Here is a 16,928-nt window from a genome sequence, read left to right as displayed (position 1 = left end):
GACAGGGGAGGGAAGGGAGCCAGGACAGCAGGGGAGAGGAGAGGGGAGATGTGGGAGGGAAGGGAGCCAGGACAGCAGGGGAGAGGGGAGGGGAGACAGGGGAGGGGAGGAAACTAGGACAGCAGGGGAGAGGAGAGGGGGGACAGGGGAAGGAAGGGAGCCAGGACAGCAGGGGAGAGGGGAGGGGAGACAGGGGAGGGGAGGGACCAGGACAGCAGGCATATTCATTCCAGAGTAGGTGGCTGCAGCCACCAAGGGGTGAGGAAGCTGAGCGAGACATTCACCCCCAGTCTCATGGTCACGGGCTGCAGGGTGCTCCCGGGGCTTTCATGTGCCAGCACTTCCAGCCTTTCCTCTGCACCTTCAGGCAGAAAGATTCCAAGCTTGGGGCAGGAAACCCTGGGTGGCCCCAGCAGGTCCCAGGGGACTGTGGGCAGGGCACTGGCGGGACCTACCTGCTGCAGTCGACTGGGGGAGGGTTGTTTGCTTTATCGTTTCTGGCGGGTTGAAAGTAGTGATTGTACTGGATTTACTGGAAGTGATTACAGTGATTTACTGGAAGGAAGACTAAAAGGTGGAAGCGAGTGCCCATGGACAGGTGCAAAGATGGACGAAGAAACAAAATGTGGTCTGTGCATACAATGGAACTTTACTGTTCAGCCTTAAAAAAGGAAGGAAGATCGGATACAGGCTGCAACACATGTGAACGGTGAGGGTAACATGCTAAGGGACATAAGCCAGGCACAAAAAGACAGGAGCTGTATGATTCCTCTCATATTCGATCCCTAGAGGAGCCAAGATCACCAAAACAGACCCTCTCTGTGTGGCTCCGGGGGCTACCACAGGGGAAGTTAGAGCTGAATGGGTAGTTTTATACTTTGGGAAGGTGAAAACGTTCTGGAGGTAGGTGCTGGTGGCCCTGCAGTGTGAATGTACTTAATGCCACAGAACTATGCGCTGAAAAATGATTAAAACAGTAAATTTCACATTATGTAGATTTTACTACAGTAACAAAGAGGGAAACCAGGGGCCAACATCTGAGTAACTTCTCCAAAATCACTCGGCGGTTCGCTATCTCCGAAGAGGCCAGTGGAGAGACTGAGATGCATCTGCCCCAGGCACGGGGGACCCTCACTCGGCCTGTCACCTCCTCACCAACCAAGGACTCCACAGCAGGGACAGAGTGAGTTTCTCTGGGTATGATAGCCCTGATGAGTCTGAGACGAGAATGACACTTTGGGGCACGTCAGGGAGTAACTCTTTGGAATAAGTAGCATCTCGGATCCCGCTCTGTTGTGGCTTTCTCTTGCAGAAAGTGAAACTGACATCTTGATGGCCTACTATGCACAGGGTCTACCAGACGCGGAGGGCATCAGACCAGACTCGCTGCCTCTGAGTTTATGTCGTATGGGCAGGAGGGAGAGTGAACAGGTGTTAAGTGACATTTCGGCACAAACCTGGAGGATGGGTTAAGGAGGCTGCCAGGTGGAGGGGGGCTGAGCAGGGGTGGAGGGAGGGGCAGCAGGGACAGCAGGCAGGGATGGCCTTGGGGAACTGGAAGTCAGGGTGATAGAGAATGACATGATCGGCTTTGCTCATTTTTTCATTCTCTTGCTGCTGTAGGGAGCGTGGATTAGACGGGGTCACGGTAAGGAGTGGTGGCTTGTACCTGAGCAGGGGTGAGGTTAGCAGGCACAGGGGGGTCTCACGTGAGGGTCAGGATGCAGCAACACTTCAGCATCTTTGGAGAAGAACATCTGTAAGCCATAATATGTATTACAATAGAATTTGCGACACATTGGTTGTAATGAGACCAGACTTACATAGCAACCAATTTCTGGAAACCAGAAATTGGGAACCTCGTTTTAGGCAGCTTGGAGCACAAGTGATTGGGGTGACTGTCCCTGCACCTTCTCTGGTTCACAGGGCACTCGGAGAACCCAAAATGGCCTTTAGCTTTTATTTCTGTTTATTCTTTTATTCATACGTCCCCTACCGTAAACTGGAGGGTCACATTCTGCTTTTCTGGCACCTTCTATTTGTATCACGCTTTGCTAGATGCTGACAGAGGTGTCGAGATATGCAAGTAGTCACAGCTCCGGAGCACTTAGGTCTGGTTGGGGCAGGTAGGTGCAGGTGAAGAGTTAAACGTGTGTCTTTCGTAGCAGATCAGGGCAACCAGAAGTAGGACGTGACTGATTGTTTAATGATAAATGGGACAGAAAATAAGGGACCGTAGGAAATGAGAGAAAGAGAGAGCCCCTTAGGGTTTCCTGAGCCAGATCTGAACTCTAGAAGATGCCCGGGATGGGGACAGATCCTCACCATGGGAGCCGTGAACAAGAGCAGGGGTGTGGTGGCTGGGCGGCGATGTGCATTGCACTGGAGTCCTGCCGGAGGATTGATTTCCACAGGTGACGGGAGGCTGCATGCAGGCTGTCCTCCGGCTGCAAAGGTGGTGAGGCACCAAACCGTATGCTGGGGCATGGGCGGGTGCAATGTGGGAGGCCATCCCTCCCCCTGGAGGGGAGGTGGTGGCAGGGTGGAAGTCTGTGTGGGGCAGGTGGTGACGCCCCTGGAAGAGGGTGGGGGAGCAGATTTGGGGAGAAAAAGGAGTTATTTCAGATATTCTGAATGTGATGTGTTTGGGGAACTATCAGATGCAATAGAGAGAGGCCAAAGGGGGACGAAACCACCACTGGGTTTATCTTTTACAAAGCTGTGGGGATGTTCAGGAACGTAAGGTGTGGGGAGTAGCAGACCTGTGTGTCAGTGGTCAGGGCCCAGGAGGGGACAGATGGCACACTCAGGTTGGGTCACTGAGGAGAGTTTAGCTTAAGTGGTGGTGCACAGAAATGGGCAGGGGGTGGGGGAACCAGAGAGATGCAGTCCCTGGACTGGTGGCAGTCCCTGGACTGGTGGCCGGCCTGTGGGGACTCGAGGAGGGAGCTGGCAGAAGGTGAGCCCAAAACAGTGTGCCAGCCTCACTCACCTCCCCACCCGGAGAGCTGGGAACCATTGGTGAAGTCCCTACCGTGTGTCAATCTCCCCAGTCCCGGAGCTGGGCAACAAAGGGAGAAGAGGGGGTCTGAAGGGGCAAGAAAAGGACATAGTACATTCACAGCCAAGCTGCAGGGTGAGGGAGACCAGAAATGATGCAGGCACAGCGGCAGATTGACGGAGACGGGCACTGGGCAGCCTGAGCAGGTGATAGTTGGCTGGGAGCCCAGCTGCACGTGCCCACATCCGGAAGGACATGGAACATTACTGGGGAGGAACCGAGGGGGGAAGGAGTGGGTTTGACTCCAGTAGTGGGTTTGACAGGTATACATCTCTGGTCACTCTTCCCTCCAGAAAAAAGCATAATAATAAAAAAAGAAGTATCATCTTAGTAACCCATGTAGGCTGAGTAATGACGATGAATACAGAGTGAGCTCCCAGCGATTGGTGAGCCTTTTCTAGCCTGTGATTTGCTTTTATGAAATTAGCAGAAACCAGAATTTCCAAACGGTACCTTCCCTTAATTTTTTTTTCCCTGGAAAATGTTTTTCCCTAACTGGTGCTTGAGACTAATGTTCTTAAACAAGTAGCCTTGTAGGAGTCCACCTTTCCCCTTCCTCTTCAAGTCACCAGAACCTTCATGTTAGTAAAGTTCGCCCTAGAGTTCCCTCACCCCGTTCAATGCAGGTTCTAAGCCAGCAGGTGCGCAGTGGGCCCGAGGGTCTGCAGCCAAGTGCTGTTGGTCTCTGGGCCCAGTGTGGACAGTGAGGCCCAGGGAGGCCTTTTCTAGTGATTAGAGGGGGAGAAAAAGCAACAGCTGCAGCAGAAGAAAAGAAAAAAGAAAAAGGAATGCGGCCCAAAGCAGTGAGCTCACTTCTACCCCAGCACGTCACCCTCCGCCGCCCTTCTGAACACATCTTCAGGAGACATTCTCTGCTGGTGCCCACAGTGTACCAGCCACTGGGTTTAGCGTAAGCCCAATGGCTGCTTAAAAGCAGACACTTCTGGAGGCAAAACCTCTCTTGCACATTGTAGATTAACTGTTGGGATCAGTGTACCATAAATAGATTAGCCCCGTGGCTTTCGGATCTTCTTGAAGTGGGTTTTCTAATTCCTGTGCTAGATGGTTTTCACTACTACTCCCTTCTCTCTGCCCCCCTGTACACACTAAAAGTGGTTTCCTTCCGTTTCTTGGGGAAATTTGAGTCCTGGATGAAGGCAGATAGTTCATGAGCCCCTTTAAAAGCCTCCGTGATTGGGATGAGCACTGGGTGTTGTATGGAAACCAATTTGACAATAAATTTCATATATAAAAAAAATAATAAAATAAAAGCCTCCTTGATGCTGCTGGCTGCAAGGCTGGCCCCCCCCCCCGCCCCGCCCCTCTGACTGCACCAGTACATTTCAGAAAAGGCAGGTCCCCAGTGTCCCTTTTCCTCATCACCTGAAGAGGGCTGTTAGAGTGCTTCTGGATTTGAAAAGCACAGGGCTTTGGGGATGGTGGTTTCTTGGACCCCCCTCTCAGGGCCCTCCCTGGCTAAGAGTAAGCCATACGAGAGCAAGCAGTATCTTGGCTTCTCCACTCCCAAGGGTCCTCAGCTGGGACCCACCTTTCCCTGTTACCTGTTATTATGTCGTTCTTACCTTTGGGTGACGAGCTGAGAGCTAGGGATGTAGTTATTGTCACAAGACAGTTTATTTTGAAAGTTAAAGCCAATGAGGTGGAAAAACCCATTCAACTTAATCCAACCCACCCCCACCCCATTCTTCTTAAACTTGCTTTTTAAAAAATCCGAGTGCCACATCTGCCAGCATGCGTGGTGTAGATATACCTGGGTCTGGTCACTTTCTTTTCTCTTTCTGGATTGTTTTCTTTCCACTCAAGCTCACCAAGCGAGACAGGTTCACCCATAATCTCTGGCTCGCGATAGATTGCGGGGACTTAATTTACTCCAAGTGGAATCGCACCCTCACCTCAGGTCCAGATGCATCTATGGCAGCATTCCAGCAAAAGCATTACTGAGCACTTACTGTATGCCGGGGACTGCACCAAGATCCGCGTAGCTCGTCGCCGTGCCAGAGGCCTCTGAGGTGGGAGTATGGTCCCCTTGTCACCCTGCCCACGTCTTTCAGCGAGAAAGAGGCTGGGACATACACGGATCAGTTACGTTTGATGAGGGGCACCCAGATGGGAATGGTGGGATTAGGCCTGTCCAGCCGCAGCACCCACGTTCCTAACGGCTGTCTAGTGCGTGAGCCAGCTTGGGCTATTTCCACCCTAACCAGAGATGCTCAGGAGAAGTTCAGAGGACCCAAATTCCACCAGTCCCTTAATTAGAACATTGCACATTTTGGGGCGCCTGATTTTAGCTCAGGTTGTGATCTCGCGGTCCGTGAGTTCGAGCCCCGCGTTGGGCTCTGTGCTGACAGCTCAGGGCCTGCTGCTTCGGATTCTGTGTCTCCCTCTGTCTCTCTGCCCCTCCTCTGCTTGCCCTCTCAAAATTGAATCTCTGTCTCTCAAAAAAGAATAAATGTAAAAAAAAGAGAAAAGAACAATGCAGAGTAACGATGTCAACGTGCTATTGTGTGCCTTCCACTGTGTGTTTCACGACACCCATATCCAGGGGTTTTGTCTAGAAGCATTCCTTCAATGAAAAGTGCCATTCCTGTCCCAGGCCACCACGAGGCTTTTCAGGAACGCTGGGGCCCCCTTCCCTGGTGCCCTCAGCAGCACAGCTTGTCTCAGATTCTGGGCGCCTCTGCATCTAGGACACTCATTTAGGTCTGATCGAGTTGGGAACCTGATACATAAAACTGCGAGACCCTGAGTCAGGATCACGGAAAGCTGGGTTGTTTAGTTCAAGTGAGCAGACTGACAGTTAGCTAAAGCTAGGTGCAAGCCGTGGACAGGGTGGAGAGGACCAAGTAAGATGCAGCCCGTGCCTAGGGCCTGAAGGGCAGCGGCACTGACGACGCGTGTCGATCCATAACACACGCCTGTGGCTTTATAACACGCGATGGAAGGTCCAGGAAGGGAGGAGAGCTGGCCAGCAGACATGTGGAGAGGCCTCACGGAAAGGGTGGCATTGGAGACAAGATGGAAATGAGCAGTAGGACTCAGACTGGGCAAAGACTTCGGGGGAGGGGTATTGCAGGTGGGAGGCAGGGAGGCCCCTTTAGGACTTTGAACAAGGTCGGGCTGGGGCGTTTGGGGGCCTGGAGCTGTGTTCCACGTGGGCTTGGGGAGAAGCAGACATCTTAATTCTGTAGTAACAGAGCCAACATTTCGTAAACCACCCAGCACTTTATTACCTGATTTAGTCTGCCCCCCACCTGTGGAAGCAGCTTTCCTCATCCCCGTTTCACAGATGGAGAAACTGAGGCCCAGAGGGGCTAAGGGACTGGCTCAGGCAAAATAAGGAGAGAAAGCACAGGAAGTCCTCATGGTAGTTGCCCCCCGCCCCATCATGGGGAATCAAAACTGGTCACAAGAGCAGAGGTTGGAAGCCCTGAGAGCTGGCCCTCAGCAGGCAAGATTGGGGTGTCTTCAGGCTGGATCAGGCTCGGAGCCCACACCGTGCGTGGTGTTGGCGGTGGGGGTGCCTTTGGGACCCACCCAGGCCCCTGCCTGGGTGGCACGTTCGGGGCAGAAGAAGAGCCCATTCCCTCCCTGCTGGCTGCCTACACGAGTAGGCAGAGGGAGACGAGGCATAGCAAATTAAAACAATTGAAGTCACATCACTTGTGCCTCTTTGAGGCACGCAATAAATACATAAATGCTTGAACCTGCTATTCTGACTCCGGCTAATATGTTCTAACCGCAGTGTGCGGGCTCTGGAAAGCAGCTGTGAGGAGCAGGGCAATAAATTGGATTGTAAAAGCGCAGGGTAGAAAAATGATTGCAGCATTTTTACAATTACCTGGTTTGCCTGGGTCTGCGGAGGAAAGAGTGCTTTCTCTTTGTACTTCTGCGGTAAAAATGGACCCAGCCTCGGTCTGCTTCGCGATTGTGTGTCATCATAATCCGGCCCGTATTGACTGCTCAGCACTCAAGCGGGACTCACACCTGCCCGGCCCACAGGCTCTCTGGGCTCTTCTCAGAGGAGGCCAAGCACTGTTCCAGGCCGGGGGGGGGGGGGGCCCCCCGGGGGGGCCCGGGCCCCCCCCCCCCGCCCCCCAAGCTGTCCAACTCCAGAGCCTGCTCCTCTCAAGCGGGCACGTTTTACTTGCCTCCACCTTCCGGCGAGGACAAGGGAAATGGGTCAGTTTTCTTTTTTTAAGCCGCACGTGCTTGTCACTCCTGAGCGATTGAAGCAGTCTCGGGGCCTCTGAAATTCTGACCGGAGCGGCCCGGTCCCCTCCGTGTCCCAGCATTTTGCGGTGTCTCTGTCTGCCTGCACGTTCTTGAGAATCTCACAAAAGTGAACTTAGATCCATTGTACCAAGTACAAGCTGCTTTCTATTTTTTGCTCTCCTACTTAAATTTTCAAAGAATCTAAAATAGCAGTTGCCATTTTTTACCATGTTCTCTTCTGAAATATTTAATTCTTCCTCGGGCGGTTTAACATTGCGTTGCCCAAGGATTAACTTCCATTTTTGAAGAGAGTCTATTAGCCGGGAGAGGCAGAAAATGCATTTCACCGAGTGGCAGGGACGGGGGCTGGGAGCCCACACAGAGAGGAGCGGGAGGCCCACGGCTTTGCCTCTCTGGAGGTGCTGGCCCCTCAGCAACGCCCAGACCAACTGCCTTTATTCAACACATACTGATTTTTTAAAAAGCAAAGTTTCCCTGCAAAGACCAATTTTGAGGGGATTAATACGCAATGAATACCGACCCACGAACCGTGGCTTCATGACCCTAGCCAAAACCAGGAGCCACCCGGGTGTCCCTCTAATGGTCTATTTCTTAATGACTCCCAGAGAAGACAGGAAGGAGAAAAGCAGGAGAGAGATTTCTGCCTTTATATCGAAGGTCCTCATCAACAGCTTAATTTCTCCCTCTTAGGTGATGGAGGCGGGTGGTGCCAGTCTCAGGTGACTCCCAGGCTTGTGCCTCTGTCTCTCCTTGACCTTCGTCCGCTCCCCTTGGACGAGACCTAAAAAGTTTGAAGGTTGTCTGCCCCCGAGGCGACTTTGTCCAGCAGCCTTTCGTGGATAGCTCGGTGCTTTGACTGCCTTCATCCACGTGTCTTCCCTTTCTGTCTGCTCTCTTCAGCAAACCACACCTCATATAGTTTCCGGGGTGTGTAGCTTTTTTTGTTTCTTTGACCAAAAGTGTCCGAACTCACTTACCGTGTGGTAACAGAAGAAAGGGTTGGTTTCTGCCCTTAATCAAATTCGCTTGGTTTTGGGGGGCACCTGGCTGGCCCAGTGGGTGAAATGTCTGGCTCAGGTCATGATGTCTCCGTCATGAGGTCCACGTCGGTCTCTGCACTGAGCGTGGAGCCTGCTTGGGAGTCTCTCTCTGCCCCTCCCCCACTTGCATGCACTCTCTCTCAACATAATTTTTTTTTAATATCAGTTGGCTTTTATTCTTGTAAATCCTTTTTTATTTATTTTGGAGAGACAGAGTGTGTGTGCGAAAGGGGGAGGACCAGAGAGAGGAGACACAGAATCCGAAGGAGGCTCCAGGCTCCGAGCTGTCATCACAGAGCCCGATGAGGGGCTCAAACTCACAATGAACCGTGAGATCATGACCCGAGCCGAATTCGGGCGCTTAACTGACTGAGCCACCCAGGCGCCCCTAAAAAATCATTTGGTGTTTAAAAGAAAGGTATCTGTGCCGTGATGTTGGAGATGTTCTCGCCAGGTCAACACGGGAAAATGTAATTCTTGGCCGATTAACTATGAGGCTGATTTCCCCAGATCCAGATTGGGAAATGAGGAGTCGCTAACCCTTGTCAACTCTCACTTTCTTTCTTTTTTTCTTGATAAAGAAAATGAAAGGGGTCGTCAGAAAATTAAAAAGAGACCATAAGGATCCCATTTTTATCAGGGTTGGCTCCCTCGAGACACAGAGGGTACCTCCTGCTTTTCCCTTTGCCTCGGGCCCGCTGAGTTAGAACCCAGGGGCCGGCCGAAGCCCGGGGGCATGACCGGTGCGTGGGGCACCCCGCAGGGCTGCCCAACACGTCCGTGTCTCCCCGTCTCCTCGTCTTGGGATGGCTGGCCCTCGGGCTCCCATGGCCTCTCTCCCCACAGTCACCACCCACGGGGATGATCTTTAAGATCTCTCCCTCACGGAGGGCTCAGACCTCGGTGCCCGTGAGAATTACCTGGGTGGGGGAGCTTTTCGAAACCCTCTCCCCAGACCGGCCCCACACTGGTTGAGTATCTGGGGAGAGACACAGGCATTGATCGGGGCTTTTCCCTAAACAGTGCATGTGAATCTCTGTGCAGCATAGTTTGAAAACCACTGATGTCAGAGCGCTCCCCAAGAAAGCATTCGTAACAATACCTGCCTGAATCCTAGTCCCCACTTACTTAGTAGACTCTCCAGGTTTTCCACACTTTTCCCTTTTTTTTTTTTTTTTTTTTTTGACACATTTCATTTTGCAGCTCCATTTCCCCTCAGCACGCCGGCACAACCTTTGATGGTCTCGCTTCTCACCAAGAAGATGGCTTAAAGCTTTAAGCAGTACGTGACCTTATACCCTTCCAACTTCGTAAATCTGGCTTTTAACAGTAGTAACAAAGACTTCACAATTCCACTGTGGTTATTTTGCTGTACTTCTGATTTTTTTTTTTTTAATGAAAGCAAGGATGTGCTTTGGCTTTGCTTTGTAAAAGATTATAACTTCTGTTCTTTTTTAAAAAAAATTTTTGTTTAATGTTTATTTTTGAGAGAGAGAGAGAGAGAGGGAGACACAGAATCCGAAGCAGGCTCCGGGCTCTGACCTGTCAGCACAGAGCCCGACGCAGGGCTCGAATGCATGAGCCATGAGATCATGACCTAACCTAAAGTTGAAGGCTTAACCAACTAAGTCACCCAGGTGCCCCGTAAGTTTTGTTCTTTTAATTAAGGATGACTTTGGGGGCGGAAGATTCCTTTATTCAATTCTCCCAGCAGAATTTTTTTAGAAAATCAGCTCAGCTCTTCCACAACTAGAATGTTGGGTCTCTAAATTATAGCTGGGCTTTAATAAATATCTGCCAATGTTTTAAATTTGCATTTAGGGAGAACACATGTAGAGTTGAGGTATTATGTTAAGCAGGAAGAACAAAGAGAAACAGCCATCATTGCAAATAGGCATTGTTTTTATAAGACTGTAACAAATAGCATGCCTTCTAGAACACATAAAAGCAGGGTATAATGGGAGGCAAAAATCTCTGGTTCAGTTTCTGACTCATCTCCTGTCTAAACATGAAATCTTAGGTATGATATTTCATTCCTTGAGATTGTTTTTATACTCCGTACCTCGCAGGGCTATTATGTGCTTTTAAAAAGATACAGGTAGAGGCGCTCTGAAAAGCCTACAGCGCTGTATGATGTAATGTAAAACTAAAGTGTTACTAATGAAACTTTCACTGTCTGCTGTGGTCTTTTTGCACACGGGTACAATGTCTGCACTAAAATAGGCACATTCAAGCCATGATCCAGCAGAAGATCGGAAGTTAAAAGAGAAATTCAGAAAATGGATCATTTTTCAGTGCGTCTTCCCTGTGATGGACAGGGGCGTTTACAGCACCACCTGCAGAGGGCAGTTAATTAGTTGAGACACCACAGTCGTTGAAGACGATGGTTAAAAAGTGTCTTGTGCGGTGCTTCACTACAGAAAGGCAACAGAAGTTGGGAAAAGAAGGATTCTCAAGTAGGTAGGTACTACTTACATAATATGATTTTTATAAGGTATTTTAAGAATTTCAGAATCTTGAAAGCCACCTGGACTTATTTCCTATGTAACATGCATTTCTACCCTGTGGTTGGTCGGCGTATCTGTTCAGAGACAACCTGGAACATGCCGTGGCACACGGTGGGTGGGTTGCCCCCCTAAACCCCTCACCGCTGGGTACACCACAGGCTTCCTCCACTCACCGTCTTTCAGTACAGCAGAGGCAAGACATCGGGGAGATTCCCTCATCTATGTGTATATTTGCTTGTTTTTACATCACGCATGTATTCTAGTTTTGAGAAATCATTAAGATGAGGGGCGCCTGGGTGGCTCAGTCGGTTGAGCGTTCGACTTCAGCTCAAGTCATGATCTCAGCGGTTCATGGATATGAGCCCTGCGTCGGGCTCTCTGCTGACAGCCCAGAGCCTGGAGCCTGCTTCCGATTCTGTGTCTCCCTCTCTCTCTGCCCCTCCCCTGCTCCGTCTTCCCTCTCTCTCTGTCTCTCAAAAATAAATCAACATTCAAACCTTTAAAAAAATCATTAAGATGAGGAAGAACCTCTTTTGGAATGATGGAGGTAGAAAGGAACGAAAAATGTAGCCCTTTAGTCTGTGTTTCTGCATTGTTTATAAGATCTCTGTTTTCTCACCTCTTTCCAACTTCTCTTCCCATCTCTGTCGCATCTCTAGAAAGAGCCATCATTTACCATGTAGTCTTTATGTTTCCAGAGGTTCACCATTTATAATCATGTTCCTTGGACAACAAAAATGGACTCTTTAACAGAAGTGTTCATCTAGTTCCCAAATATTAATTGAGAGCCTACTATGAGTGAGTCACTGTTTAGGTGCTAAAGATAAAATACCCGAGAATCAGTAAGTTCCCTGATCTCAGATAGCTTGTATCCTAACCTTTAGTAACTTTAAAAAAAAAAAAATGTTTTTTCAGGAATAGTTATAAATTCATAGAAAGCTGCAAAGATACTACAGAGAGGTCCTAGGCATCTTTTATCCAGTTCCCTCCCCCCACCGCCCACTGTGGTGACATCTTTTTTTTTTTTTTAATTTTTTTAACGTTTATTTATTTTTGAGACAGAGAGAGACAGAGCATGAACAGGGGAGGGGCAGAGAGAGCGGGAGACACAGAATCTGAAACAGGCTCTAGGCTCTGAGCAGTCAGCACAGAGCCCGACGCAGGGCTCGAACTCACGGACCACGAGATCACGACCTGAGCCGAAGTCAGACGCTTAACCGACCGAGCCACCCAGTCGCCCCCGCTGTGGTGACATCTTACATAACCAATAGTATATTATTAAAACCAACCATACAAAATCACACATGTGGATTGTGTGGCCATCACCACAGTCCAGATGGAGAATTGTGCATCACCCGGGGGTCTCCTTCGTTCGTGCTACCTCTTTGGGTCCCACACACCCCGCACCCCCTTCACCATCTTGAACCCCTGGCAGTCACTAGCCTGTTCTCCACCTCTGTAATTCTTAGCATTTTGAGAACGTAACATAAATGGAATCGTTCATTATGTGAAGCTGGTAGTTGCTGTTTTACCCAGTATAATGCCCTTGAGACCCATCCACATCGTTGTGTCAACAACTTGTTCCTTTGGAATGCTGAGTAGTATTCCGTGGTACAGGCATGCCCCAGTTTGTTTTACTGTGTACTTTTGGGGGGGACGTTTTGGTGGTTTCCAGTTGGGGCTACTACAAGGAAGACTGCTACAAGCAATTGTGTACAGGTTCTTGCATGACCATAAGCTTTAATTTTTCTGGGACAAATGCCCGGGAGTACAATTGCGGGGTCACATAGCCAGTGTATGTTTATTTTTTGATGAAACTGCCGGACTGTTTTCCAGAGTGGCCGTGCCATCTTACGTTCTCGTAGGCAGTGTATGAGAGATTTCTCCACATCCTCTCCAGCATTTTGTGCTTTCACTATTTCTTTTCTGTCTGTACTGATAGGTGTATGGTCTCAATGTGTATTTTCCTTTTTTTTTTTTTTTTATTTTTGTTGTCAAATTGGTTTCCATACAGCACCCAGTGCTCATCCCAACAAGTGCCCTCCTCAATGCCCATCACCCACTTTCCCCTCTCCCCTACCCTCCATCTACCCTCAGTTTGTTCTCAGTATCCAAGGGTCTCTTATGGTTTGCCTCCCTCCCTCTCTGTAACTTTTTTTTCCCTTTCCCCTCCCCCATGGTTTTCCATTAAGTTTCTCAGGATCCACATATGAGTGAAAACATATGGTATCTGTCCTGTCTGTCTTTTCTCTGACTGACATATTTCACTCAGCATGATACCTTCCAGTTGCATCCATGTTGCTACAAATGGCATGATCTCATTCTTTCTCACTGCCAAGTAGTATTCCATTGTGTATATAAACCACATCTTCTTTATCCATTCGTCAGTTGATGGACATTTAGGCTCTTTCCATAATTTGGCTATTGTTGAAAGTGTGGCTATAAACATTGGGGTACAAGTGCCCCTATGCATCAGCACTCCTGTGTCCCCTGGATCAATTCCTAGCAGGACTATGGCTTGGTCATAGGGTAGCTTTATTTTTAATTTTTTGAGGAACCTCCACTCCACACTGTTTCCCAGAGCGGCTCAGTGTGCGTTTTCCTAAGGAATAGCTGTATAGAACATTTTCTCATGTGCTTGTTTGCTCTTTGTGTATCGTCTTTGGTGAAATGTCCATTCTTTTGTCCGTTTTCTACTTGGATTGCTTGTTATTTTAATATCGAGTTTAGAGAGTTCCTCGTATAAGCTAGATAATAATCTCTTGTAGGCTATATGGCTTCCAAATATTTTCTCCCAGCCTGTATAGCAGAAGGATTTTACTGTGTTAAAGTCCGATTATCAACTTGTTTTCTTTTATCGTGTCATGCCATATCTAAAGATTCTTTGCCTAGCCCCATGTCCCAAAGATTTTCTCTTAGGGTTTTTTTTTCTAAATTGTATGGTTTTACATTTTATAATTAAGTCCATCATCCATTTTGAGTTAATTTTCATATAGGGTGTAAGCTTCATTTGGTTTTTGTCTATGGGTGCCCAGTGACTCCAGCACCACTTGCCGAAAAAGCCATCCTTCCTCTACTGAGTTACTGTCGCACCTGTGTCAAAACTCAGCAGGGCAATAATATGGAATTAGATGAGTTCTCCGTTCTTTCCAGTGATCTGTTTGTCTCTGCCCCCACTGATACCACAGCCTTGGCCACTGTGGCTCCACACCAAGTCTTGAAACAGGCAGATTGATTTTTCTCATTTGATTCTTTTTCAGAATTGTTTTAACTATTTTAGTACCTTTACCTTTACAGAAGAATTTTAGAATAATCGTGTCTAGGGGTGCCTGGGTGGCTCAGTTGGTTAAGCGTCCGACTTCAGCTCAGGTCATGATCTCACGGTCTGTTCGAGTTCGAGCCCCGCGTCGGGCCCTGTGCTGACGGCTCAGAGCCTGGAGCCTGCTTCGGGGTCTGTGTCTCCCCCTCTCTCTGCCCCTCCCATGTTAAAGCTCTGTCTTTCTCTGTCTCTCAGTGATAAATAAACGTTAAAAAATTTTTAGAATAATCTTGTCTATACCTACAAAATATAGGGCTTTTTGTTAAGAATTGCATTAAACATATCAACTTGGGCAGAATTGACGCATTCACTATGTTGAGTTTTCAAATCCGTGAACACAGTATGTCTCTCCATTTATTTAGATCTTTGATTTCTTTTATTAGCATTTTGTGGCTTTTAGCATCCAAGTTCTGTACAAGTTTTATTAGATTTACATGTAAAATTCCTTTTTTTGAGTAGTTGTAAACGGTACTATATGTTACATTTAGCACTCACTAATGTACATTGCTAGTATGCAAAAAAAATACGATTGATTTTTGAATGTTTTTATATTTAGTATTCAATGACCTTGCTGAACTTCCTTACAAGTTCTAGTTGTTTGTGCATTTTTGTTCTGTTTTTGTTTTTAGATTTGCTGGGATTTCCTTTTTTTTTTTTAACTTCCATTTTTGAAGAGAGTCTATTAGCTGAGAGAGGAAGAGAGAAAGGGGGAGAGAAAGAATCCCAAGCAGGCTCTGCATTCATAGTACAGTGTGAGTGCAGAGCCTGAAGCAGGGCTTGAACTCGTGAACCAGGAGATCATGACCTGAGCCAAAACCAGGAGCTAGCTGCTTAACTGACTGAGCCACCCAGGTGCCCCATAGATTTGTTGGGATTTTCTATGCAATCTCATGTTATCTAGAAATGGAGACAGTTTTCTTGGTTTCTTTCTGTACTTTCTAAATTTCTTTTGTCTTGCCTTATTGCACTGGCTAGAGCGTCCAGTACTATGTTGAACAGGAGTGATTAGAGCAGACATCCTTGCCTTTTCCCATTTGAGGCGGGAAGCATTCAGTGTTTCGCCATGAAGTATAATATTACCTGTACGGTAGTTTGTAGATGCTTTTTATATCAGGTTGCGGAAGTTCCTGTCTAGTCCTGTTTTTCTGAGTGTTTATATCAGGAATGAGTGTTCAATGTTGTCAGAGCTTTTTATGCATCTGTATGGTTGTGTAATTTTCTTTAGCCTGTTACTATGAATTACACTGATATGTGAATTTTGAACCCTCTTGACCCCTAGAATAAACCCCACCTGGTCATGGTGTATAATTCCTTTTATATAGTGCTGAATTCTATTTGCTAATATTTGTTGACGAGTTTTGCATTTTTATGAAGGATTTTTTTTTCTAGTTTTCTCTTTTATCCTGTCCCTGCCTGGTGTTGTTATTAGGATAATATTGGCTTTATAAGATAAATTAAGAAGTATTTCTTCCTCTTTTGCTTACTAGAAGAGAAAATGTACAATAGGTGTTAATTCTTTACTAGACTTCTCCCAGGAAATCATGTGGGCCAGGAGATTCCTTTCTTGGGAGATTTAAAACTAAAAATCCAATTTTCTTAATACTTATAGGGCTATTCAAATTGTCTATTTTATACTGGGTGAGTTTGTGGTAGTCGGTGTTTCTTAAGGAATTGGTCCACTTTGTCTAGTTGCCAAATTTATGTGTATAGAGTTATTCATAGAGTTATTCATATTTCTCTTACTATTTTTTGGTGCTTTCAGGGTATATAGTAATATCCCGTTTTAATTCATAATGTTGGTAATTTGTGGGGGTTTTTTTCTCTTTTGCTTTTTCTTATTAAAGTCTTTTTCTTATTAAAAGATTTGTTCATTTGCCTGATATTTTTGAAGAACCAGATTTTTGTTTTTCATTTCTTTATTTTTCTGTTTTCAATTTCACTGGTTTCTGTTCTTTCCTCTGTCCTTTCTTTTGCCTGCTTTAGGTTTGTTACTCTTCTTGGGTTCTTGAGTTTAGATGATTATTATTTAGGACTTGTCTTTTCTAAAACAAGCATTTTAGTGCTACAAGTTTCCCTCCTGGCACTGCATTAGCTGTGTCTCACAGATTTTTGATATGCTGCGTTGTTGTTGTTGTTGTTGTTGTTGTTGTTGTTGTTGTTTTTTCATTTTAATTCAGTTTAGCATGTTTTATTTCCCTGGAGACTTCCTCTCAACCATGTATCGCTTGGCAATCTTTTGTTTAGTTACAAGTGTTTAGACTTCCCTTTCTGTTCTTTATTTCTGGTTTCCTGTGTGTGTGTGTGTGTGTGTGTGTGTGTGTGTGTGTGTGTGTGAGAGAGAGAGAGAGAGAGAGAGAGAGAGAGAGAGAGAGAGAGGGTTTGGCTCTGGGTATTGCTTTTCTTTGAATATGTTCTACAGGCATTTGAAAAGAATGTGTATTCTGCTATTGTTGGGTGAAGTGTTTTATAAATGTTGATTCGCTCTTTGATGGTGGATGATGTTGTTGAGGTCCTCTCTGTCCTTGCTGATTTTCTGGGTTTTTTCTATCAACTTTTGAGACAGGGATGTTTAAGCCTCCAATTATAATTGTGGGTTTCTCTGTTTCTTCTTTTAGTTCTATCTGTTTTTGGTTCTTATATTTGCAGCCCTCTTGTCTGTTGTATTTTCTTGATGGTTAGACCCTTTATCATCATGTGATATCTATCTCTGTCTCTGGTAATTTTTTCTTTGAAGCCTACTTGATCTC

The 16,928-nt window shown here is 47.0% G+C and overlaps 1 protein-coding gene across 11 annotated transcripts in view; it reads left to right on the top strand.

The window, feature by feature from the left end:
* LOC121033407 (uncharacterized) overlaps nucleotides 1–16,928 on the top strand; it is a 125,702-nt gene that overhangs the window by 76,186 nt on the left and 32,588 nt on the right. For 3 of the 11 annotated variants that reach the window (XM_040479591.1, XM_040479593.1, XM_040479594.1), the window contains 2 exons: nucleotides 997–1,183; nucleotides 10,579–10,815. The exons of 7 other annotated variants lie outside the window; for them this stretch is intronic. The gene's annotated coding sequence lies outside the window, so the exon portion shown is untranslated. The remainder of the gene's footprint in view (nucleotides 1–996; nucleotides 1,184–10,578; nucleotides 10,816–16,928) is intronic. One more of the 11 variants, XM_040479592.1, reaches the window with a different exon arrangement.

Source organism: Herpailurus yagouaroundi, unplaced genomic scaffold, assembly GCF_014898765.1.
Source record: "Herpailurus yagouaroundi ecotype Mexico unplaced genomic scaffold, PumYag 159, whole genome shotgun sequence".
NCBI classification, from domain to species: domain Eukaryota; kingdom Metazoa; phylum Chordata; class Mammalia; order Carnivora; family Felidae; genus Herpailurus; species Herpailurus yagouaroundi.
Note: the sequence above shows the minus strand (reverse complement) of the source record. Positions and strands in the feature narration are given on the sequence as shown.